The sequence below is a fragment of the Callithrix jacchus genome, chromosome 8 (assembly GCF_049354715.1).
Source record: "Callithrix jacchus isolate 240 chromosome 8, calJac240_pri, whole genome shotgun sequence".
NCBI lineage: Eukaryota > Metazoa > Chordata > Mammalia > Primates > Cebidae > Callithrix > Callithrix jacchus.
This window is the reverse complement of record NC_133509.1, coordinates 9,723,039-9,745,643: the sequence shown is the minus strand read 5'-3', so window position 1 is coordinate 9,745,643 and position 22,605 is coordinate 9,723,039. Positions and strand designations below refer to the sequence as shown.

Below are 22,605 nucleotides of genomic sequence, written 5' to 3'. Positions count from 1 at the left end.
CTCAGTCAGGGCTCTAGAACACTCCCCATCTGAGATGGTTTGGCTGTGTCCCTACCCAAATCTCATTCTGAATTCTAGCTCCTGTAATTCCCATGAGTCATGGGAGGGACCCACTGCGAGGTAATTGAGTCATGGGGGCGGGTTTTTCCTGTGCTGTTCCCGTGATGGTGAATAAGTCTCATGAGATCTGATGGTTTTATAAATGGGAGTTCCCCTGCACACACACTCTTGCCTGCCACCATGTAAGTTGTGACTTTGTTCCCCATTCACCTTCTGCCATGATGGCGAGGCCCCCCAGCCATGCAGAGCTGTGAGTCAACTAAACCACTTTCCTTTATAAATCACCCAGTCTCGGGCATGTCTTTATTAGCAGAGTGAGAACACACTAATACACCATCCCAAACCGTATCAGCAGCCTCCCCTGTGTGCTGTGCTGAGTGGCAGGAGAGCGCCATGTTTCCAGCTGATACCTGGTGCTTATAAGTGGGATGGCCTGACCTCCCGTGGATAAGACTTTTTAGACTCGCCAAATACAAAACCATATTATCAACCAAAGATCATTAAAACTATGTAGCTCTGGAGCAAAATGGACCTCTTATAAGAATATAGTATATGATACAGGAAGCATCACGAAACAGGGGGAAAGGAGATAATATTTGGTATTGGAAAAGTTGGGTAATAGTTTGGAAAAAAAGAGTAATTTAGGTCCATATCTCAAATTATACATTAAAATAAATGATGGGGTATAGATGTAAGACAAATCCTGCTACAGAAAAAAAAACCCAGGAGAAAATATAACTGAACATCATTATCAAAGCCTTGGAGAGCGACGCCTTTGAAAGTCTACAGGCAGGAGAAAATTCACCAAGGAAAAGAGAAGTCAATTTCATGTCGTAAAAATATGTAAAATCAATTTGTAAAATAAGTAGGCAAATGAGAAAAACAGAAAACATGAAGAGTTCATATGTTTATTTAAAAATTCATGTACATCAGTAAGAAAATCATTAAGTAATAAATCATTTGTAATAAACAAATGGACACAAAACATAGGTAAGCTACAAATGAGGTAATTCAACTGGTTTGGATAAAAACCCAACCCTTCTAGTAGTTAAATGAATGAAAATTAAAATAAGAATTAAGAATCCATTTTATTAAGCAGAACATTAAAAAACTTGGCAGATCTAGTGCTGCTGAGGATGGGACAAAATTGTTAGCTGTGAATGTAAATCCCAGCCCTTTAGAAACCAATTTTACTTCCAAAAATGTTTAAATTGCCTTGCTCCCCTTGACTCAACTTCTAGAAAAGCATCCTAAGAAGATAATATTAAATATGGATACAGTTATTTCTGATGAAGATGTTCATTGCATGATGGAAATATCATGTATGTTACAAACAAGGGAAGAGTTAAGAATTAACTATTTTGTAGACATTAAAAGAAACAAGACTGCAGCAAGATAGAAAATTAAGTATACAAAAAAAAATTAAATTTACATAGCAAGTCAGTTAATCTCTGAGTCTCAGGTTTCTCATTAATAAGGTGTGGATAGGCCGGACATAGTGGCTCATGCCTATAAGCGCAGCACTTTGGGAAGCTGAGGTGAGCGGATCACTTGAGAGGTTAGGAGTGTGAGACCAGCCTGGCCAACATGGTGAAACCCTCTCTCTACTAAGAATACAAAAATTACCTGGGCGTAGTGGTGGATGCCTGTAGTCCCAGCTACTCGGGAGACTGAGGCAGGAGAATTGCTTGAACCCAGGGTTCGGAGTCTGCAGTGAGCTGAGATTGTGCCACTACACTCCACCCTGAAGGGTGAGACTTCATCTCAAAATAAAACAAAATAAAAATAAGGTGTGAATAATAATACTACCTTCCTCCTCTGGTTGCAGTAGGGACTAGATGAGATAATATGTGGTGTGTGTTTAACCCAGCACTTCGTCTATGGTAAGCAGGCAGTAAACAGTAGATAATAATACTGTTTTCATGATTTTCAAATACAGTTAATGCAAATAGAATATGGAAAAAACGATAATAGCTGTGTTAGGGTGTTGGGATTATAGGTGGTAATATATACCTTTTTCTTTCTTTCCCAAACTTTATTACTGAGATATTTTGTTTATAATCTTAACAGCTGTATTGAGGTATACTCGACATGTCATAAAATCTGCCCACTTTAAGTGTACAATTCAGTAATGTTTAATATATTGATGGATCTGTCTTACCTCGATTACAGTGGTTTCATGAACATACACATATTTTTATTGTTGAATTATATAAAGCTATTTACATAATTAACATCTTGAAGCTGTTAAAACACATTACGCACTAAAAGAATGATTAGTATGAAGTGGTATGGAATTTATGTCAAGCCACAGTGAAAGAATCAATGCAGTCCCCTAGGGTTCAAGAGGAAGGCCATATTACCTGTAGCAGACGGTCCTGTCATTTTAAAGATGGTTCATGTGCTCCTAGGCTCTAGTAGAGAAGAAAACCTTAACCACAAGCTACCATGTGACCGTACACCTGGAACTGCCCGTTATGTGCTAGGGGGTCAGACCCATTAGATCGAGTGTGGTCACACCAGCATCAATTCATCGAGAGATTAACATGGCTCAGCCCGGGATTCAACCCAAGTAATAGCAGAGGGCACAAGCAAGGTGGATATGTGGATGGCCCAAGCCTCCCAGGCACCCATATTGGTTTGCCTCACACCTCCTTTTTAGGCTCATACCTATGGATAGAGGCCCATTATGACCAATTGAAGGAATAAAAAGTAATTCGACTTACAGATGTGTTGGTTCCATGTGTGCAAGCTGAGGTAAATGGCAACTGTTTAATAGATGCGCTCAGGATGGCTTTGAAAGGCACTGGGCAAGGCAGAGCTTTCCCAGTGAGACCATGAGAGTACATCATGGGAAAAGTAACCCAAAGTGAGAATCCATACCAAGCTTCTTGGCAGCGGCAAGTGCCCCAAAGATAAGGAACTTTGAAGGGAACTACCTGGAAGACAAGCAAGAAAGTCTGGGGTAGATGCTTGTGGAATAACATCTGGGGTTAGAAATGACGAGGTAACGTATCGCATGTTCATGCCTACCAGAGTGCCCACCATGGAATAGGCATGCAAGTAGGCAAAATGATTTGAGCAGCTCATGTCACCATCCAAGAACTGCTGTGGTCAAATATGTGGATTGGGCAGAATAGCAACAATGGTGGCTATGGAAGGGCCTAAAAGCGTGGTTTCCCACATACCAAGGCCAATCTAGATACCACTTATGAACGTTTCATCTGCCAGCCACAGCAACTAATAGTGAGCCTCTGATACAGCATGACTCAAGAAGGCCAGTTACTTGGTAGAAAGTTAACCCTGTTAAGGCCCCTTCCATCTTAGAAGGGCCGGGAGTGGATTCTAACAGGCATGGATACCTATTTCAGATACGGCTTTGACTGCCCCACTCAGACCTCAGCCAGCTTTTATCTCTGGGGACGCAGAGACGGCTTTATCTTCCATCATAGAATCTCGTGCAATATGGCATCTGACTACAGGATCTAGTATGTATCAAGGGTATGGAAGACGGCTCATGACAGTGTGACCCACTTGTATCATGCACACCTTCCAAGGGCTGCCTGCCTGACAGAGTGTTGGAATGGCACACATCTGATGCGGTAGGTCAGAGTCATTACTCTAATAACAGGAAACCGTCTCTAAGGATGTATTGTATACATAAGTCAGGCCTCTATACAGCTTTGTGCCGCAATGGAAAGATCTTGGACCTGGGAACAAGAGGTACAAGAAGAAATGGTACGAGAGATACAGGAAGAATTGTGCAGTCGCCACCACAGTGCACCACCCTCAGAAGACCTCTCATGCTCAGGGGTAGTCACTTCCCAGCCCAGGAAACAGCTAATCTGCTTTCTGCCTCTAGAGATTTGCCATTTCCGGATGCTTCATATAAGTGGAATTATAGGATATGTGGTCTTTTGTGTCTGGCTTATTTCAGTTTACAATTTTTAAGAGTTTAAAAACATAGTTTGCCACTGTCATTGTAAAACAAAACAAAAACAAGAATACAACAAAAAACAACTTCTTAGTATGATCGTTCTTGGCATTTTTAACAAACCTACTGGCATTACCCAGGGTCCTGCCGGGAAACAGATGGCCCACTCATCAAATGCACGAGTTTAAAGAAAGGACTATTTAAAGAGAGGCTGGTTAGGGGTTCCGTGAAAAACAGTCCCTGCCCCTGGGCATAAGGAGGCCAGTGGGAAGAGCAGTGTTGCTGGGGCCTGCAGAGGGTTGTGGCAAGAAGGAGGGCTCCCTGGAGGGAGCCATGGCCTGGCAGAGAAGGCAGCCATGGCCAAGACCGTGGCTGGGCAGGATGGGAGCTGGGGGGTGTTGAGAAGATATGCCCCAACCTCATTCACTCCTCCATTAGAGCTGCTTCTGGCCGCTGAACCTAACAACTGGAAGGCAGCTGCCCAGGAGCCCCGGTGCTGCCACCCACAGAAGTCAGCCTCCAGGGCCAGAGCAGGGCAGAGAAAGGCCGAGAGCAGGTCTGAAGGGACCAGTTGAGGCCAGCCAGCAAGTCACTGTTCCCAGGGTGCCACCTGCCCTCGCTAACCTCCTACACTGAGCACTTAATCGCCCAGGGGCACTCGGGGTCCTTTTCACGTGCCAGCAACATGGATATCCTCTTGCCTTTTTCCACGCTGGTACCCGAGCCTGGAATGCTCTGTGTCTTCCGGCCTTCCACCCTCGCTCAGGCATCTCCAGGGGTGGGGTGGGGGTGGCGGTTCTCACCTGTGGGCTCCCACAGTAGGCATTTCATTCTTCTGCCAGAGCATCAGCCCACTTGGCCGTAATTATTTGCTGGCATGACGATCTCTCACACAAAACCACATTCCCCTGAAAGGGAACGGCTGTTTTCTACATGGTACCTGTCATATGGTACGTGGCCAATAAATATTCGCTAAATCGAACAGTGCCCTCTAATTCTTTTGTGTTTCACCCACCCCCACGGTCTACTGGAGTGGGAGATTTATTTTATCAGAGGATTTATTTTAGTGCGCTGCTGGGTGATGAATTAATTTCAAGTCGGAGAGTTTCTCTCTGAGATAAGTAAAGTTCATCACGGCCTCTGATTTTAGGAAGATGTGAATAGCCTGATGAAGGTGAACAGAACAGCTGTGCCTGTCTCTTGTGAACAGACGTGACGCAATTTCCTGACAGTTGTGAGCCGCTCCCATTGCTCACTATCTTCTCTATGGCGTTTCTCCCACAGGAAGTCAGCCTCGCTAACCTTTTTGCTCAGCTCTGAATGGGACTCGTCACCTCTGGTTACGGAGACATTAACCAGCCTTCAGACACAGACAAAGACCAAAATGAAGTGAACCCGGAGCACACACCCGCAGTACTGCTAAGGAGAACTCAGGTGAGAGAAGAAACCTTGCTTTTGAAATTACCAGTCCGTTCTCAAACCTCTGCAAGATTCTTCAAGGGAAAGAAAAGAAATTCAGTGATTTTCGTACTCGGGCACCCTCCTGGCTGAAAGAGATGCTTCTGTGTGTAGACTTGAGGCCAGTGGCATTTCCTGACTGGCTGCCACAGTGAGCATTCTGTCAGGGGCGGCGTCTTCCAAATATCGTCGCTGGCACAGTGTCTCTGGCCGACACCCAGTTTTCCTGCCTGATGGTCAGGAGGCCACAGAATTGGGATGAGTGCCACAAAGCAGGCTGGAGACGATCTAGTTGCTGGGCCTAGGGGCAAAGTTAGTTCTCTGGGGGAAAAAAAAGAGAGAGGATGGCATTTGGGAGGGTGAATACTGGTTCTCTAGAAAAATACAAAATGACTATAATATCACCCAGATTATCATGAAAATGTCCCTTTCATGAATTGTTCAGAGTGGCAGAGTGGTACAGTGAGAAGATGATCCTTTAAGGAGACCCATGTTCAGGCCAGGCGCAGTGTCTCACACCTGTAATCCCAGCACTTTGGGAGGCTGAGGTGGGCGGATCACTTGAGGTCAGGAGTTCGAGACCAGCCTGGCTAACATGGCAAAACCCCGTCTCCACTGAAAATACAAAAATTAGCCAGGCGTGGTGGCACATGCCTGTAATCCTAGCTTCTTGGGAGGCTGAGGCAGGAGAATCACTTGAGCCTGGGAGGCAGAGTTTGCCGTGACTGGGGATCGTGCCACTGCACTCCAGCCTGGGAGTCACAGCGAGACTCTGTCTCAAAAAAAAAAAAAAAAAGAAAGACCCTGGCTCTGGTCACTTACTGCCTGGGAACTTGAGGATTCTTAGGAATCTATTTAAAAATAATATCCTACCAGCTTCCTAATGTAGTCCACAGGGCACAGCTTTGGGATCTTACAGTCCTGAGTTTGAACAGAGATCCTTGTCATTTACCATATGTGTGATAGCGTTTTTCTTTCGCATAGAATTTTTAGCTGGGCACGAAGCCACCAAGCCAAATGCTCCATTTTCCAGCCTACCTTAAAGCTAGATATGATCACGTGACTAAGCTGTGGAATTGCGAGTGGCAGTGTGTGGCTTCCTCCTATGCCCTGACAGTGGAAGAAGCTGTCCTGCCCTTCCCCCTTCAGCCTTTTCCTGGTGTCTGGAATGCAGACGTGCTGGGAAAGTCATCTTGGATCATGCGAGTGTCCCAGGTGACTGGCAGAGCAAACACAATTCATCCCTTGTTTTTCTGCAATTTCAATCCAAGCCTTCCAGAGTTCCACAAGTAAAGTTCTAAGGCACATATGCTCACTGTAAAGGTATACAGACTTGGAAAAAACCAGTTGCAAATGACATGTGTGAGAAAGGATTTCTATCCAGAATATACAAAGAATTCTTACAAACTTATTAATAAAAGGAGAAACAATTTAAAAATAGGCAAAAGGGTGGGCATGGCGGCTCACACCTGTAATCCAAGCAGTTTTGGAGGCTGAGGTGGGAGGATCGCTTGAGGCCAGGAGTTCAAGACCAGTCTTGTCAACATAGTGAGACCCCGTCTCTACAAAAAAATACAAAAATTAGCAGGTGTGGTGGTGCATGCTTATAGTCCCAGCTACTCAGGAGGCTGAAGTGGGAGGATCATTTGAGCCCAGGAGGTCAAGGCTGCAGTGAGCTGTGATCATTCCACTGCACTCCAGCCTGGGTGGCAGAGTGAGATCCTGTCTCTCTGTCAGATGTCAATTTAAAAATAGGCAAAAGAGTTGAATACACATTTCACCAAAGAAGATAGTCAAATGGCTAATCAGCACAAAAGTATTATAGAAACACAAAGTAAAACCACATGAGATAACATTTCACACCCACTACAATAATCAAAGACAGACAATAACTTTGGGCAAGGACATGGAGAAATCCAAATTCTTAAACATTCCCACTGGTAGGAAGCTACTTTGGAAAATAGTTTGGCAGTTTCTTTAAAACTGAACAGGCCAGGCGCAGTGGCTCACACCTGTAATCCCAGCACTTTGGGAGGCTGAGGTGGGTGGATCACGAGGTCAAGAGATCGAGACCATCCTAGTCAACATGGTGAAACCCCGTCTCTACTAAAAATACAAAAAATTAGCTGGGCATGGTGGCACATGCCTGTAATCCCAACTACTCAAGAGGCTGAGGCAGGAGAATTGCCTGAAACCAGGAGGCGGAGGTTGTGCTGAGCTGAGATCTTGCCATTGCACTCCAGCCTGGGTAACAAGAGCGAAACCCTGTCTCAAAAAAAAAAAAAAAAAAAAAAAAAAGCTAAATAAAAATTTGCCACATGACACAATGTTCCACTCTTTAGTATATGCCCAAGAGAAACAGAAACATATGTCCATACAAAGGCTTGCATCATGTTCACAGCATTAGTGGCTGAAAAGCGGAAGCAACATAACTGCCCATCAGTTAGGGAATGGATAAACAAAATGAGATACAGTCGCACCATGGAATACTAAATGGAGTTCTAAGTGAAAGAAGTCAGACATAAAAACCACATATGTTATTCCCTTTTTATGAAATGTCCGGGAAAGGTCAATGTCCAGGAAAGACGAGGGTTGCCTGGGCTTGCGAGTGAAGATGGGGATTAATTTGAAATGGGTGCAAGAGATATTCCTGGGATGTTACAGGATGTTACACAGGCTGCGAAACTGGATTATGGTAATGGCGACGTCACTCGATAAACAGCAAAAATCGTTGAATCACGTACTTCAAATGGGTGGATTTTATGATACACATTTTATACCTCAGTAAAGTTAAGAGACATAGAATTTTACACCAACAAAACTGTCTTTCAGGAAGAGGAGCAAAATAAAAATATTTTCAGAAAAACAAAAATCAAGAGAGATCACCATAAATAGATTCCCTGTTGAAGGAGCTTCTCAAGAACATACTTAAGAAAAAAGAAAAATAATTTCAAAAGGAAGTTGGAGGTGTTAGAAGAAATGACCACCAAATAAACAATCTAGGAAAGAAGGACATTTTTAACCCAATTCAGGGCAATCACAAAAGTCTACAGCGAGCATTAATTTAGCGGCAAGATGTCAGGTACTTTCTCTTTACAAACAAGTTCAAGCTAGGATGTGTTTCATCATCAGTTCTTCTCATTTTTTTCCAGGCCAGTAGCAAAACAATGAGAGGAAACAGAGTAAGGATTAGAAAGGAAGAAATAAAACTGTCATGGACTGCAGATTGCTTGATTGTCTTCTCAGAAAAACCAGAAGAATTTATAAATACATTATTAGAATTGATAAGACATTTTTAGCAAAGTTAACGCATAAAAAAATTAATGCACAGTTTTACTTGTTTCCTCAATCAATTTGAAAGTATAACTGAAATAACATTTATAAGAAAGTGCAAAATACTTAGGTGCAGACCTAACCAAGTATGTGCAAAGCTCTTCATGGATAAAGTTTCTGCACTTTACTGAAAGACATTAAAGAAAACTCAGATAAATTAAAGCTAAATCACATTCTTGGATAGGAAGATCCACTGTTGTAAAGATGTCAATTCTCCACAAAGCAGTTTAATACAGTTTCAGTAAAATCCTAAGAAGATCATTTGTGAAACTTAAAAAGTTTTATTCTAGAATTTTATCCTAAAATTTATATTTAAGAGAAAAAGGCCAAGAATAGCCAAGATACTCTTGAAGAAGAACACAGTCTTGGAAATCATCCCGCCAAATAGCAAGCCCTAGAACTAATATAAAGTAATTAAAATGGTACCTACCGTGTTAAAGCAGAGATGGACAATTAGATCAGTGGAATAGCATGGAGAGATCAGAAACAAACCTACTCAGATGGAGAAACTTGATTTTTGTGAGAAAAGGCATCACACATCAGTGGGGAAAGGGTCAGACTGTTCAAAAACAGATGCTGGAATGACTGGTTATCCGTATGGGAGAAAATAAGCCGAATCTCCACCTCAGATCATGCTCAAAAGCTATTCCATTGATTAAACACCAAACACTGCAAGACAAATTTATACATGTCACCAACTGATCGAGACCATCCTGGTCAACATGGTGAAACCCCGTCTCTACTAAAAATACAAAAAATTAGCTGGGCATGGTGGTGCGTGCCTGTAATCCCAGCTAATTAGGAGGCTGAGGCAGGAGAATTGCCTGAACCCAGGAGGCGGAGGTTGTGGTGAGCCGAGATCGCGCCATTGCACTCCAGCCTGGGTAACAAGACCGAAACTCTGTCTCAAAAAGAACAAACCATAGCTCTACAAAACAAAATGAGTGAATCTCACAAACATCAGTTTGAATGAAAGATGTTAGGTGCTAAGAAATACTAGAGGATGACTCCATCACTAGAATAGGCGAAATGAAGCTATATCCTTTAGGGATTATATATAGGAGGTAACACAAAGGCAGGAGTGTGGTTACCATTGAGGTGGTGGAGTGAGATTTGCTTTGGATGAGGGAGAAGTAGACAAAGGACTTCTGGGGAACTGGCAAATATTCTCAATGTAGACCTTGGCCATGGTTTTATCAGCGTCCATTTAATATTGATGGTAGTTTGTATGCATGGTATATAGACTTTTATATATATATATTTATATATATACGTCCCAATGTAAGAGGAAAAGACTACCCCACCTTTCTCTCATTACACTTTTATCATCTGATAGTAATTGCTCTTTGAACAATTCCTTCAATTGTTCACTGAACAGTAGTTAAACCGTTACAATGTGAGGCGCATGCGAGCAGGAGCTGTGACTCATTCCATGCTCACAGCTTTGTTGAGCATTCAGTAGGTGCTCAATGAGGGGATAGGAAACTGACACGATTTACGGCTAAGCCTGGGTTTATGAAAGGCATCTGATTTATAGGCCAACAACGTTTTGCCCGGGAATGATGGAGCGGGACTCAACCAGTTCCCCTCCCCTGTATGTGGGGACTGTGATCACAAGCCAAGAACTGAGCGGAGACTGAGGATGGACACGCCCTGTTAAATCTGCTGGGCCTTGTCTTGACAAATGATGTGCGACACCTTCGTGGTAGGAGATTACAGCTCAGCTAGATGACAGCCTCCTGATCAAGCTCCTCTACCACTTACAGCCTTCGACATAACATTCATCAGGGATGGTCTTTGGCAAGAGTGCTTAGGGAAATGTGCCTGCCTGGGACCAGCTCCTGTCTAGAGAGGTTCCTGTAGAAACTTTAAATGATGACATCAGCCTGCCTATGCCCCAACGTCAGGTTGCTGACCCAGCTGCCTGTAGATAATAGCATCTTGTCTTTTCTACATGGGCCCCAGGCGACAGAGAGATAAGGAGGAGAAAGGTCAGGGGACAGGGAGTCCGTCATTGCACAGCCAAGTTGTGGTCTGGTGGTTCAGATAAAATTCTGGATTTCTGTCTTCCCGCCTCCACAGGCTTGGAGTCTGGCCTCTGACTAAGCCTGGGGCAAATTAACCCAGTCATAGTTAAGCCATGAAGAACGATGCTGGAAAGTTGGGACACCTACATGAGATGTACTGAGTCTCCGGGGTATGCATGCGGTGTCCATTCATTCCTTCATTAAGCATGTGTTGAGCGCTTACGTGGGCAGTTGCTGCAGCAGGCACCAGGGATATTGTCCAGCAGGGGACTGTCATGCCAGCTTTTCAGATTAGACTGTGTGGATGTTGTTGAAGAAGGAATAGATAGGGTAGAATTGATCAGTAGTCTCAAGATAAGCGTTCCGGAGGATTCCCCTTGAGGATGGAAAGAAGTAGCGTTAGGACTGAGGAAAAGAAGCACCTGGTCACATTGCCAAATTTCTCATGGCAAGTACTGGAAGAGGTTGGAGAATGTAAGTGTTTACAGCACAAATTTTTGAATGAGCATCCATAAGGGGCAATATAGATGTTTAGGGAAAGACTCCAAATGTTTGAAGTGATAGTTGGAAGAGCAATTGTTCTTTCCGGAGAGCTGCGCTTGGTCCTGCTGTTAGAGACAGCATGCTTGGCTGTAAAAACCTCAGAATGCCCCCCTCCATGGCCCACAGCATTTATGGAGCACCCCCCAGGCCCAAGCTCTGTAGTTGGGTGGTAGAATGCAGACTGAACCACTCAAAAGTATAATACAGTGGGCTTGTGCGGTGATGTGTCTCTATAAAGAACAGTGTTCTTTCTGGGTTCATCCGGGTACATTTGAAAATTTGATCGCAGGCCGGGCGCGGTGGCTCAAGCCTGTAATCCCAGGACTTTGGGAGGCCAAGGTGGGTGGATCACGAGGTCAAGAGATCGAGACCATCCTGGTCAACATGGTGAAACCCTCTCTCTACTAAAAATACAAAAAATTAGCTGGGCATGGTGGCACGTGCCTGTAATCCCAGCTACTCGGGAGACTGAGGCAGGAGAATTGCCTGACTCCAGGAGGCGGAAGTTGCGGTGAGCCGAGATCACGCCATTGCACTCCAGCCTGGGTAACAAGAGCTAAACTCTGTCTCAAAAAAAAAAAAAAAAAAAAAAAAAAAAAAAAAAGATTTGATCGCTCCTGCCGACGAACACAGAACCTTCACTGGTTGTGTGAGGAGCATGTGTATTACTTTATAAATGTTGACCCTGAGACTTGACAGGCTAGTGAGGAGCTGTGTATTAGAATCAGATACATTTCTGATCATTTATGTAGTTAACCTTCTTGAATTTAAACTTAGAATTCCCAATTTACATAGTGTTTTTTTTTTAACTTTGTGTAATGTTTGGTATGAAATGCAGGCATTTCCAACTGCATGTTTACTTAAAGAATTTTATGCATTCTGAGCTCTTACTTGTTTAATAATGGATTTGAAAGTTTTAAGAAGTACAGAAATAGTTCAACTATCAGCAGGAGCTTTGAGAAATCATAGAAGAAATATTAGTTAGCCATGATAAGGGAAAGCAGATAGCCTGCAAGACAGATTTAAACTCTGTGATAAAGAGGATAGACAGATGGGTGTGGTGGCTCACACCTATTCCCCGCCATTTGAGGGGCCAAAGCAGGAGGATCACTTGAGGCCAGGAGTTCAAAACCAGCCTGGGAAACAGTGAGACTCTGTGTCTACAAAAAAAAAAAAATGTATAAAAAATTAGCCAAGTAGGGTGGTGTTCACCTCTAGTCCCAGCCACTTGGGAGGCTGAGGTGGGAGGATCACTTGTGCCCAGGAGGAGGTCAAGGCTGCAGTGAGCTATGATTGTGCTATTGCACTCCCTCCTGGGTGTCTTGGGCAAAATCAAAAAGAAGATGGACAAAGAGCTTTGAAAAAAAAAATCATTGGAAAGACTGAAATGCTACAGAACTGGAAAAAAAAAAAAAAAAAAAGTAATAGCAGCTGCAAACCCCGAATAACCTGCAAACAGTATGGAAAACTTGAACACAGGATGTTCGTGTTACGACAGTGAGCCCTGCACTGGAGTGTGCAGAGAAAAAGAATTTGGATTTGTTCATAGAAGATTTGAAAGCCAGGGGGGTGTTATCAGGCCTGGGATTTTATAAGTAACCAGGGCAGCACCGTAATATGGGTTTAGAAAAGAGTGAGGCCGGAGTGAAGGAGGCCAAGCTGGCGAAGATCCCAACAGCTCAGGCCAAGATGATGAGTCTGCACCAAGACAGGGCAATCAGGATGAGGAGAATGGCCAGTCTGAGAAGCACGTGAAGGGTAGAGATGGCAAACCTTGGTGGCAGAGGGTTGATGGAGGACAGCCAGATAGGACCATGATTTTAGACAGGGTGCGTCCAGGGCAGCAGAGGGCTCAGGCTGAGGGCAGGCATGCATCCAGTGGTGGATATGTTGGGATCCTTGTGGAGCCAAAGGGACCACTCAGAAAGCTTAAGGCAAGAAGGAGCATTTAGCAGAGGGCAGAAGAAGACAAAGGCAGTAGGGGAGGCTGTGAGAAGTAAGTTAGCCTGGTAAGGATGTCATTTATCATATTAGCAGTGAAAACAATTCCCCTTGACTGGGGGCCTCCAGTGTCCTAAGTCCTTTGCCTAAGGTACTTCTTTTTCTTGCCTTTTCCCTGCATTACTGAACTTCCCTGGTCCCTTCCCACATTGCCCTGGAGTTGACTCTGGACTCCTGGTTCCGGTAGGGAGATGAGGTCTGGAGCACCTTCCTTTGCTGCACACATGGGCCAGAGTCAGCAGCAATTCTTGGCCCAAGGTGGGTGGACAGAACCAAATGACCTCCTGAATGATCCTTGGACCTTACCCTGCTTCTTTTAGTAATTCAACTCTAAACAAACAGCAGCCATGCCCTATGGGAACCTGTAGTTTCCAGTGCACAGAAGCAGTCAGCTTAGGGGGTTATTTCCGTAAGATTGCTCTGCTAAAACAGCAGAGCTCCTAGAAAGGGTTTGGGGGTGAGTTTGGGTGTAAGGATTCTAGGCAATAGAAAATCCTTGGGCAAATGGGTATTAAAACAATAGCTTGATTACTAACCAGGCAAGCACCAGCAACTCCCAGTGCAGGGCTGCCTTGGTCTGTTTGGGCTGCTGAGACAAAATACCATAGACCAAGTCATTTATCAACCATAGAAATTGATTCCTCACATTTGCTTTTTTTTTTTTTTGAGATGGAGTTTCACTCTTGTTGTCCAGACTGGAGTGCAGTGGCACAATCTCAGCTCACCACAACCTCCGCCTGCCAGGTTCAAGAGAGTCTCCTGCCTCAGCCTCCCTAGTAGCTGGGATTACAGGTGTGAGCCACCATGCCCTGATAATTGTGTATTTTTAGTAGAGATGGGGTTTCTCCATGTTGGTCAGGCTGGTCTCGAACTCTCAACCTCAGGTGATCTGCCTACCTCAGCCTCCCAAAGTGCTGGGATTACAGGTGTGAGCTACCATGCTTGGCCTTATTCCTCACATTTCTGAATGGACTCTGAATCCAGTCCCCCAGCTGGCTTCATGGACTATTGGCCTGTCCTACTTGCTTACTGTGGAAGAGAGAATAGAAGAGGCCATTCTGGGCCTTCTCCTGAGTGAGTTTACCCCATGGAGACAGGAAGTCAAAGAGAGGTCAAGTCAGCCTGCCCCACAGGCTGACCTTTGGCGCTTTAAAACCTGTCCACAGCCAAATAGGGCCTAAATGTCAGCCTCACTAGCTCATAGCTCCTTCAGTCCACTTGAAGAGAGTAGCTGAGAGTGGAGAAAGAAAACAAAGTGGGGCTGAGCCTGTGAGGGTTCGTGGCTGTGCCCAGGGAATTCAAGGGTGAACCAGTGGTAATAGAAAACAGCTTTATTTAAGCAGCAGTGTTACAGCTCTGGCAGTGATACAGCTCATGCTTGCTCCTGCAGAGCACAGCTACCTCACAGGCAGTGTGCTAAGAGGAGCAGCTCAGGGCAGTTTTACCGTCATATTTAGACCTACTTTTAATTAATGTAAATGAAGCAGCATTTATGCAGAAATTAGGAAAAGGCTAGTAACTTTTGGGTTGTTGGGTCATTGCCATGGAAAGGCACAGTCACGCCCAGGTGTTGCCATGGCAATGGTAAACTGACATGGTGCACTGGTGGGTGTGTCTTATGGAAAGTGGCTTCTGCCCTTTCCCGGTTTTAGGTCGTCCTCAATTCAATCCAGTGTCTGAACCCTGCCTCCAGAGTTGAGTCCCACCTCCTACCTCACTTCCAACATTCCCAAGGGGGAAGGGAGTGGAAGTCCCCTCTTCTTTGGGCCACAGCAGGAATATGGAAAGAGTAAGAACAATGTCTCCCCTCCCCCATACATGCTTATTTGTTAGGTTTTGAAGGGAAGGCAAGAATTAAAGACACTCACACAAAAAGAGGGTGGTTTGACAGCAAATTCAGCCTTTATGTCCAGCATAAAACTTACAGAAGTGGAGGACCAGCGTATTGTCAGAGACTACTGCTGCTTACAGGCTGGGCCAATTTATAGGCATGGGTAGGAGGGGTCTGCGCCGTGTGGCTTGCTGCCCGGTAAGATATTGACAAGATGTTCCCATATTGAGGCGGTACTGGCCCTTGTTCCTGAGGAATGTGGTGCTCCTTGCACTTGTCTCAGCGGAATAGGATGAGAGGCAGGCTGTTTCTTCAGCTGGGCCTTTGTCTACCTGTGGTCAGGTGGCTAGGCTGTTTCTCCCAGCCCAGACTCCCATGAAATGTTCCACTTGGACCAAGGTCTGCAAAATGGCAGGGAGCTGACAAAATGGTGCCGTTTGGAATAAGACTTATTAACATGAGAAAAATATTCATGATCTATGAATATGATATTATTTATATCTTCATATATAAAATATACCATTGTAAATATATCTTCTTTATATTTGTAATTTTCTTCTACAATTAACATTCATTACTTTTGTATTAAAAAGAAAATACAAATAAAAAATAGTAATAGTAGGGGAAGCTGTGTGCAAGTTGTACTGGATTTCTCTGCACATATTTGCAACTATTTTAAAACTTTTCAATCATTTCAAAATGAGAAGTTTAAAATATACTAGCCTTGAAAACACTATAAGATGATGGAGAAAACCCTTCATGCCGCAAACGTCTTTGGGTAAACTGGGTTTGTGTATCCTTTCTGTCCCAGCGAGGATGGAGTAGCAGTGACTGAATTTACTTTCCCACTTGCAAAAAATCTGGGTCAAGTGTAGGAAGCAATGGTTTTCAAGACATTAGATGACAGGCAGTGAAGACTGGAGATTCCTACAGTTACCCCAGCTTGCTGCATAGAGCGAGTTTCCAGAATGTGGCATCGGGATGGGGAACCCAGGCAGGCTCAGTGGGCTCCCTGAATTGAGGAGATGGAGTTGGGAATTCAGGGATGCTGAGGTGTCCAGATTTCACCGGGCAGGGCACCAGAGAGGAGAAGGCTTTACAGAGAGGAAATTCCAGAGACTTTCAGGGTAGTCAGCTACCTACTGATCAGCTTATTCATATGAAGAAACTACCCAAGGCCAGAAAAAGAACCACCCTAAAGGATTGGAAGGAAAAATCCTTGAAGACCACACAGAGCTGAAAATAGAGCCTGTTCCCACAGCCAGACTGGAAAATTCAGAGAGCACTGGGTAGAATACATAGGAAGGCTCTGCCTCAGCCATGGGGAATTAACCCTAGGTGGAGTCTTGCTCCAGATCCACGGAACAAATCATAAAAGCAAGATCCAAAATCATCAGGCTGTTGGTCCCAGAACAAAGCTCTGAAAGATTTATAGGAATACAAAAATATCCAGCACCCAACAATATCTGGCACCCAATAAAAAATTATCAGCATGCAAAGAAGTGGGAAAATAGGACCCACAGTGAGGAGATCAGTCAGTCAATCAATCAATCAGTCAGTTGAAACTGACCCAGCACAGGGATTAGAGTTAGCAGAGGACGTTAAAAGAGTCCTTACAACTGTGTTTCATGAATTCAGGAAACTCAAGGAAAGACCGAACATGTGCAGTGGCAACATGGAAGATATAAAAATGTCTGCAATCAAACGTCTAGAGATGAGCACTACAGTGTCTCAGATTAGAATAATGGAAGATAAGACACTGGAGAAGAAAGATTAGGAAACTTGAAGACATGGAAATAGAAACCAGACACAGAGAAAGAACATTTGAAAATGAACAGTATCAGTGAGCTATGAGACAATTCTAAGCAGCCTGATAGAAGTAACAGGATTCTTTGAAGGAGAATGGGAGAAGGTTGGTAAACAGAAAAAACTATTTGAGGAAAAAATGGCCAAAATGTTTCAAATTTGATGGACACCGTAAATGCACAGATCCAAGGAGCCCCATAAATCCTAAGCACGAGATGGATGGAGAGAGCTACACTGTAGCACGCCATCATCGTTTCGGTCAAGACCAGGAGTAAAGAGAAGCTCCTGCGAGCAGAGAGAGAACGAAGACAAGTTACATACAGAGGAGCAAAGATAGCATGACAGCAGTTGTTTATGTATTTATCTATTTTGGGGAAAGCTTACAAGAGTGGAACAACATCTTTAAAGGACTAGAAAGGGGGGATCCTGTCAACCTAGAAGTCTATACCTGTCAAAAATACTTTTCAACTGAAGTAAAATAAAAACTTTCAGACATACAAAATCTAGACTTAATTACAAGCAGAACTGAAGTACAAGAAGGGTTAAAGGGGCTGGACGCAGTGGCTCATGACTGTGATCTCAGCATTTTGGAAGGCTGAGGCGGGAGGATGGCTTAAGCCCAGAAGTTTGAGGCTACAGTAAGCTATGATGGTGCCACTACAAAAAAAAAGAGTGTCAATGGAAGTTCTTCAGACAGAAGGAAGTGACGCAAAATGAAAATATAGATCTAAACAAAGAAATGAATGGTACAAACTGTTAAAACTTCATAACTAAATAATAGCATTTTTCAATTATTAAATCTCTCTAGAAGACATCTGGCTGTTTTGAGCAAAAATAATAGCAATGTAGTGTGAGGCTTATAAAATATGTAGAATTCTGTAGGACAACAGTAGAACGGAGATGGAGACTGGAGACGTGGAACCACCCTGTGTCCAGTTCTCACACTGTGTGGAGGGCTGTGATTCTGAAAGTGTCGGGTGGTTAGTGAAGGGTGTGCACTCTGTGTTTTTTTTCTGTTGGGACTGTTAGAAGAGAATAGATGGGAAAGGTGAGACACGGGTCAGGAGCATCTGGGAGTGGAGCTGCTGACGAGGGACCCAGGCAGGAGGGGGCCGCCACTCACAAGGTCAGGCAGCCCTGCAGGGAACAGGAAGGTGGGAGGAAGCCAGGCCAGCCTTGAGCAAGGTAATCTGTTTCTCTTATTGTGCATTTTAATTGATATGTAATAATCGCACATATTTATGGGATATAATTAATATTGCATCATTTAATACATGTGTAATGAGCAAATCCAGGTAATTAGCATATTCACTTATCATTTAATATTTATTTATGTTCAGAAAATTCAAAATCTGCTCTTCCAGCTATTTGAAAATATATAAGTCCCAGCACTTTGGAAGGGTGAGGCAGATGGATTGCTTGAGTCTAGGAGTTCAAGACCAGCCTGGGAAACACGGCAAAACCCTGTCATCCAAAAAAATACAAAACAGCTGGGCATGGTGGCATGTGCCTGTAGTCCCAGCTACTCAGGAGGCTGTGGCAGCAGAATCGCTTGATCCCAGGAGGTCAAGTCTGCAGTGAGCGCCACTATATGCCTACCTGGGTGACAGACACCCTGTCTCAAAATATATATATATACAAGAAATCATTGTTTATTATAGTCACCCTGCAATGCTTATTCCTCTCATCTAGTGCAAGATACATTTTCTTTTTCTTTCTTTTTTTTTTCGGTGGGGGCACGGAGTTTTGTTCTTGTTGCCTAGACTGGAGCGCAGTGGCGTGATCTCAGTTCACCGCAACCTCCACCTCCCAGGTTCAAGCAATTCTCCTGCTGGGATTAAAGGTACCACCACACCCGGCCAATTTTGTATATTTAGTAGAGATGGGGTTTCACCCCATTGACCAGGCTGGTCTCAAACTCCCGACCGCAGGGGATCTGCCTGCCTCGGCCTCCCAAAGTGGTGGGATTACAGGCGTAAGCCATCTCACCTGGCCGCGAGATACATTTTCAAAGACTCAGAACTGAACTTCGGTGTGGCAAAGGGCTCCTTTTCAGTATCCCCTCTTGTAGGCTTTAGCTTTCATATATGTGTATTAATTCCAGAACATAACCAAATAAGCTTCCATATTCCCAGAGGGTGTCATATTCTGTTTGATATTTTGAGGCCAAATACCCTTAATGTCATAAGGTGAAACATTCAGATTGAGAAATTGCTCCATGAGACTGAGGAGCTGTAGAGAATAAACAACGTGGAAGGAAGGTGGGATTGAAAGACCAAGTCAGAGTTTACATTGAAAAGGCCAGGGTTCATGAAATAAGGTTTAATGGGGAGCAGGCTCGTAAATATCAACAGTGAAGTTGCACCAAGAAGCCCCACAACTACTTCTGGTGTGCCGGGTTTCCCTACATAGGGTAAAGCAGCTACCTGTAAGACGGAGAAAGCTTTCTCCCACTCCATGGATGAAAAACCAAGGCACAGAGATGGCTTTGCCCCAGGAGATGATCAACAACCAGAATCTGCTCTAAGATTCAGGGTTCTTGACTGGTGATTCTGAATTCTATCAGTTTTTCCATTGGTGAATCGTTAAAACTTTTTAATAAGTATAATATCTAGACCAAAAAATGAACAGAAAGTTTCAGAATTTGAACACACCAATAGGACTAGCTCCTAGATCAAGACCAGAATGTTCTCAGCCCTGGAAGTCCCCTCCTATCTTTTTTTTTCAGTTACTACGCCTTCAAAATAGCCACTATCATGACTTCTAAAACCACAGAATACTTTTGCCTGTTTTTGTCCTTTCTAGAAATAAAATGCGGCTTTTTTTTTTTTTTTTTTTTTTTTTTGCTTCTGGTTGCTTTAGCTAAGCATTGTTTCTGTGAGGGCCATCTATATTATGACATATTCAGACAGACAGTTGATTTTCATTGCTATATAGTATCCCATTATGTGATTATATCATAATTTACTTATCCTTTCTATCAAATGCCAAGGGCACTTGGGTAGTTTCCAGTCTGGTGCTGTTACAAAGAGTGCCATTATGAACATTGCTTAAAGTGTCTTTTGATGAATATATGTACATAGTCCCACTGGGTATATATTTAGGACTGAAGTTGCTGTGTCTTAGGGTGTACACACGCAAAGCCTTAGTAGATACATAGATACTGTAATTGGCAAGTTTAAATTTTGTCTACCTAAGTTTAAAACTCATTGACTATGAAATTCTGTATTTGTTTACACCCAGGCATCTGTCTTACATGGTTGAATAACTATCTTCTCATCTAGATCATTGAGGAGAGGATGGTGACTTCAGCTTCCCTTGAATCTCTATAGTGCTGGATACTTGGGGCTGGAGAGAGTACTCGTTACATGAATACTTTCTTATTCAAATGTACAAAGAACTGCATAAACATAATTCTGCTTCTAGAAGAAAGCCACAGACGTAGACTCACAGTCTAAGGGAGGCCACAAAACATCTCAATAGAACGAATAGCTAAACCAACATTGGCTTCAAAGCTTGAGAGGAGAGGTCATGGCTCATCAATCTTTTCATCCTTCACAGTGCCCAACGCGACATCTTGTACATAGTAGTTGCCCAGTAAATATGTGCCCAAAAATGGAATCAAAAGAAATGATTGTGAATTGCTTTTATCACATCTAGCTCAAAGTCAAGTGCTTCTGGGGACAGGAAAACAAGATGAATATAGAATTGGGTAAAAGTTGGAAGAAAACATGCATTAATCTTACTCATGAAAAACATTTCATATAAGGAAAGAAATTTCATTGTTTCATTAATTTTTCAGCCACTCCTTCCAGAAGGAGAATTCCTCAACGTCTCTCTCTGATCCAAAACAGTGTAAAACTAAAGAACAGATCAACGTGGAGGCTGGAGATTACATTTTATTCCTCCATAACTATATGTAGCAAGAGAAGCAACTTTGAAAACTTTTAAGACCAAAATTTTCTCTAAGAGACCTCCACTTCAAAGGCACAGGCAAGACCTGGGGGTGGTGAGGACACAGGCCAAGGGAAGGCCTGCTCCTTGGCATAGGCTTGAGTGTCAAGCCTGGACTTCTCTCTCTGGGCAGCAACAACATTCATAAAGACACCCAGGTCACAAGAAACAAAAATGAGACGCTGAGGCATTCCTGAAGGGGCTTTGAAGAAAGGAGAGCTTGGAAAAGAGATGTGAAGTTGATAGCATCTCTCGAGGGTCCCTTAGTCCCCGAAAGACTGAGAGCTAGTTATACAGTTGTGTACATTTCTGCTGAGGGTAACATAAAGGAAGTGCCTTTTGTTCATTTCAAAACCAAGTAAGTGAAATTCAAACCTCTGCAAGTTATGCTCAGTGGCATGTTTTGACATCTCAAAGGAAATCAAATTTCTACCCCCAAAAGCCTAGAGTTTTTGGTCAGGACCCAAAAGCCTTTCTCAAACATCTCATTAGCAAGCAAGAAAGTAATCTGAGGTTTCTAACTCATTCTGTAAATTGCAGTATCTCCGCTTCCCTGAAATCAGAAAACCCCAGAATATGTTCTAAATGGAAAAAGAGCTTTCCTTTAGTGGAATACAGGAGGGGAGTGACCTTCTCAGGGCTGCTAGTCAGGCGACCCAAGCTCCATCCCCTGGGCTCCAGAGGGGAAGGAATACAGCTGGGGATGAGGGTGAGGGAGGTCGTGAAAGGAAAGGAGGGGAAGAACAAGGAAGTACCAGGAAGGTCAGAGACAAAAAAGAAAAAGAACATTTATTGAGCACCAACTGTGTACAAAATTTTTTATATAAAGTATTTCCATTGATCCTCAGAGCAAGTCTACAATATAGGTCATGTTATCTCTATTTTGCTAGGCCAGAAAGTTAATCCTCACCTGAAGTTGCATGGCCAGTACCCCATAACCCCTGGGCAAGTGGGCTCCTAATATGGGCCCCATGCCTTAGAGGGCTTCGCTTTGGCCCTCCTCTGGCCACACTGCCGTCCAAGAGGTACGTAGTCCCAGGAATAAGGAGGTGCATCCATGCAGAGCCTGTGTAACCCTACTAGACAGTACTCCGGATCCCCGGAACCCCAGAATTTTCTACCCAAACTTCTGCTCACAGTCCATTGGCTAGACCTAATTATAGGCTGCCACAAAGATGCAAAGAGAGAGATGTAGACCCTGACATACCAGCAATAAATAACTCCACAGCGTGGAAGAGCAGCATGAATCTTTGGGTCAGTTAATCACCTTGGTCGTTTGTGGCCTCAAACCCAGGTCAGTTCTATGTCATGAGGAATCTGTGTCCCACCAGATTGTTACTCTATTGCCTGAATTTGGTCTTTCTACGTCTTTTGTGTTCATAAAGGGCTTTATCTGGTCCAGGTTGCTCAACAAGGGTGAAAACACTAAGGAATAGCTTTAACATAGGAGAAAGAACATTGAATGCTCAAATAGACATGAGCAACTTGGAGTCAGGAGATTCAGTGCAATAATTCTTCATGTGTCCTGAAGTCTGTAATCTGAGAGACAGCAACGTTAGCCGCGTGCGGGGACCACAGAAATCATAGCTACGGCCAGACTTCTCACCCATTTCTCATCAGATGCCAATCCCAAAGTCTATGATAATTCTGGAAAATTC

General features: G+C 43.7%; 1 long non-coding RNA gene across 3 annotated transcripts in view; it reads left to right on the top strand.

Moving 5' to 3' along the window:
* The window catches only part of LOC108593353 (uncharacterized), a 230,739-nt gene that overhangs the window by 114,880 nt on the left and 93,254 nt on the right, over window positions 1–22,605 (top strand). For all 3 annotated transcript variants that reach the window (XR_013520690.1, XR_013520689.1, XR_013520691.1), the window contains one exon: window positions 5,279–5,428. This is a non-coding gene — a long non-coding RNA (uncharacterized LOC108593353). The remainder of the gene's footprint in view (window positions 1–5,278; window positions 5,429–22,605) is intronic.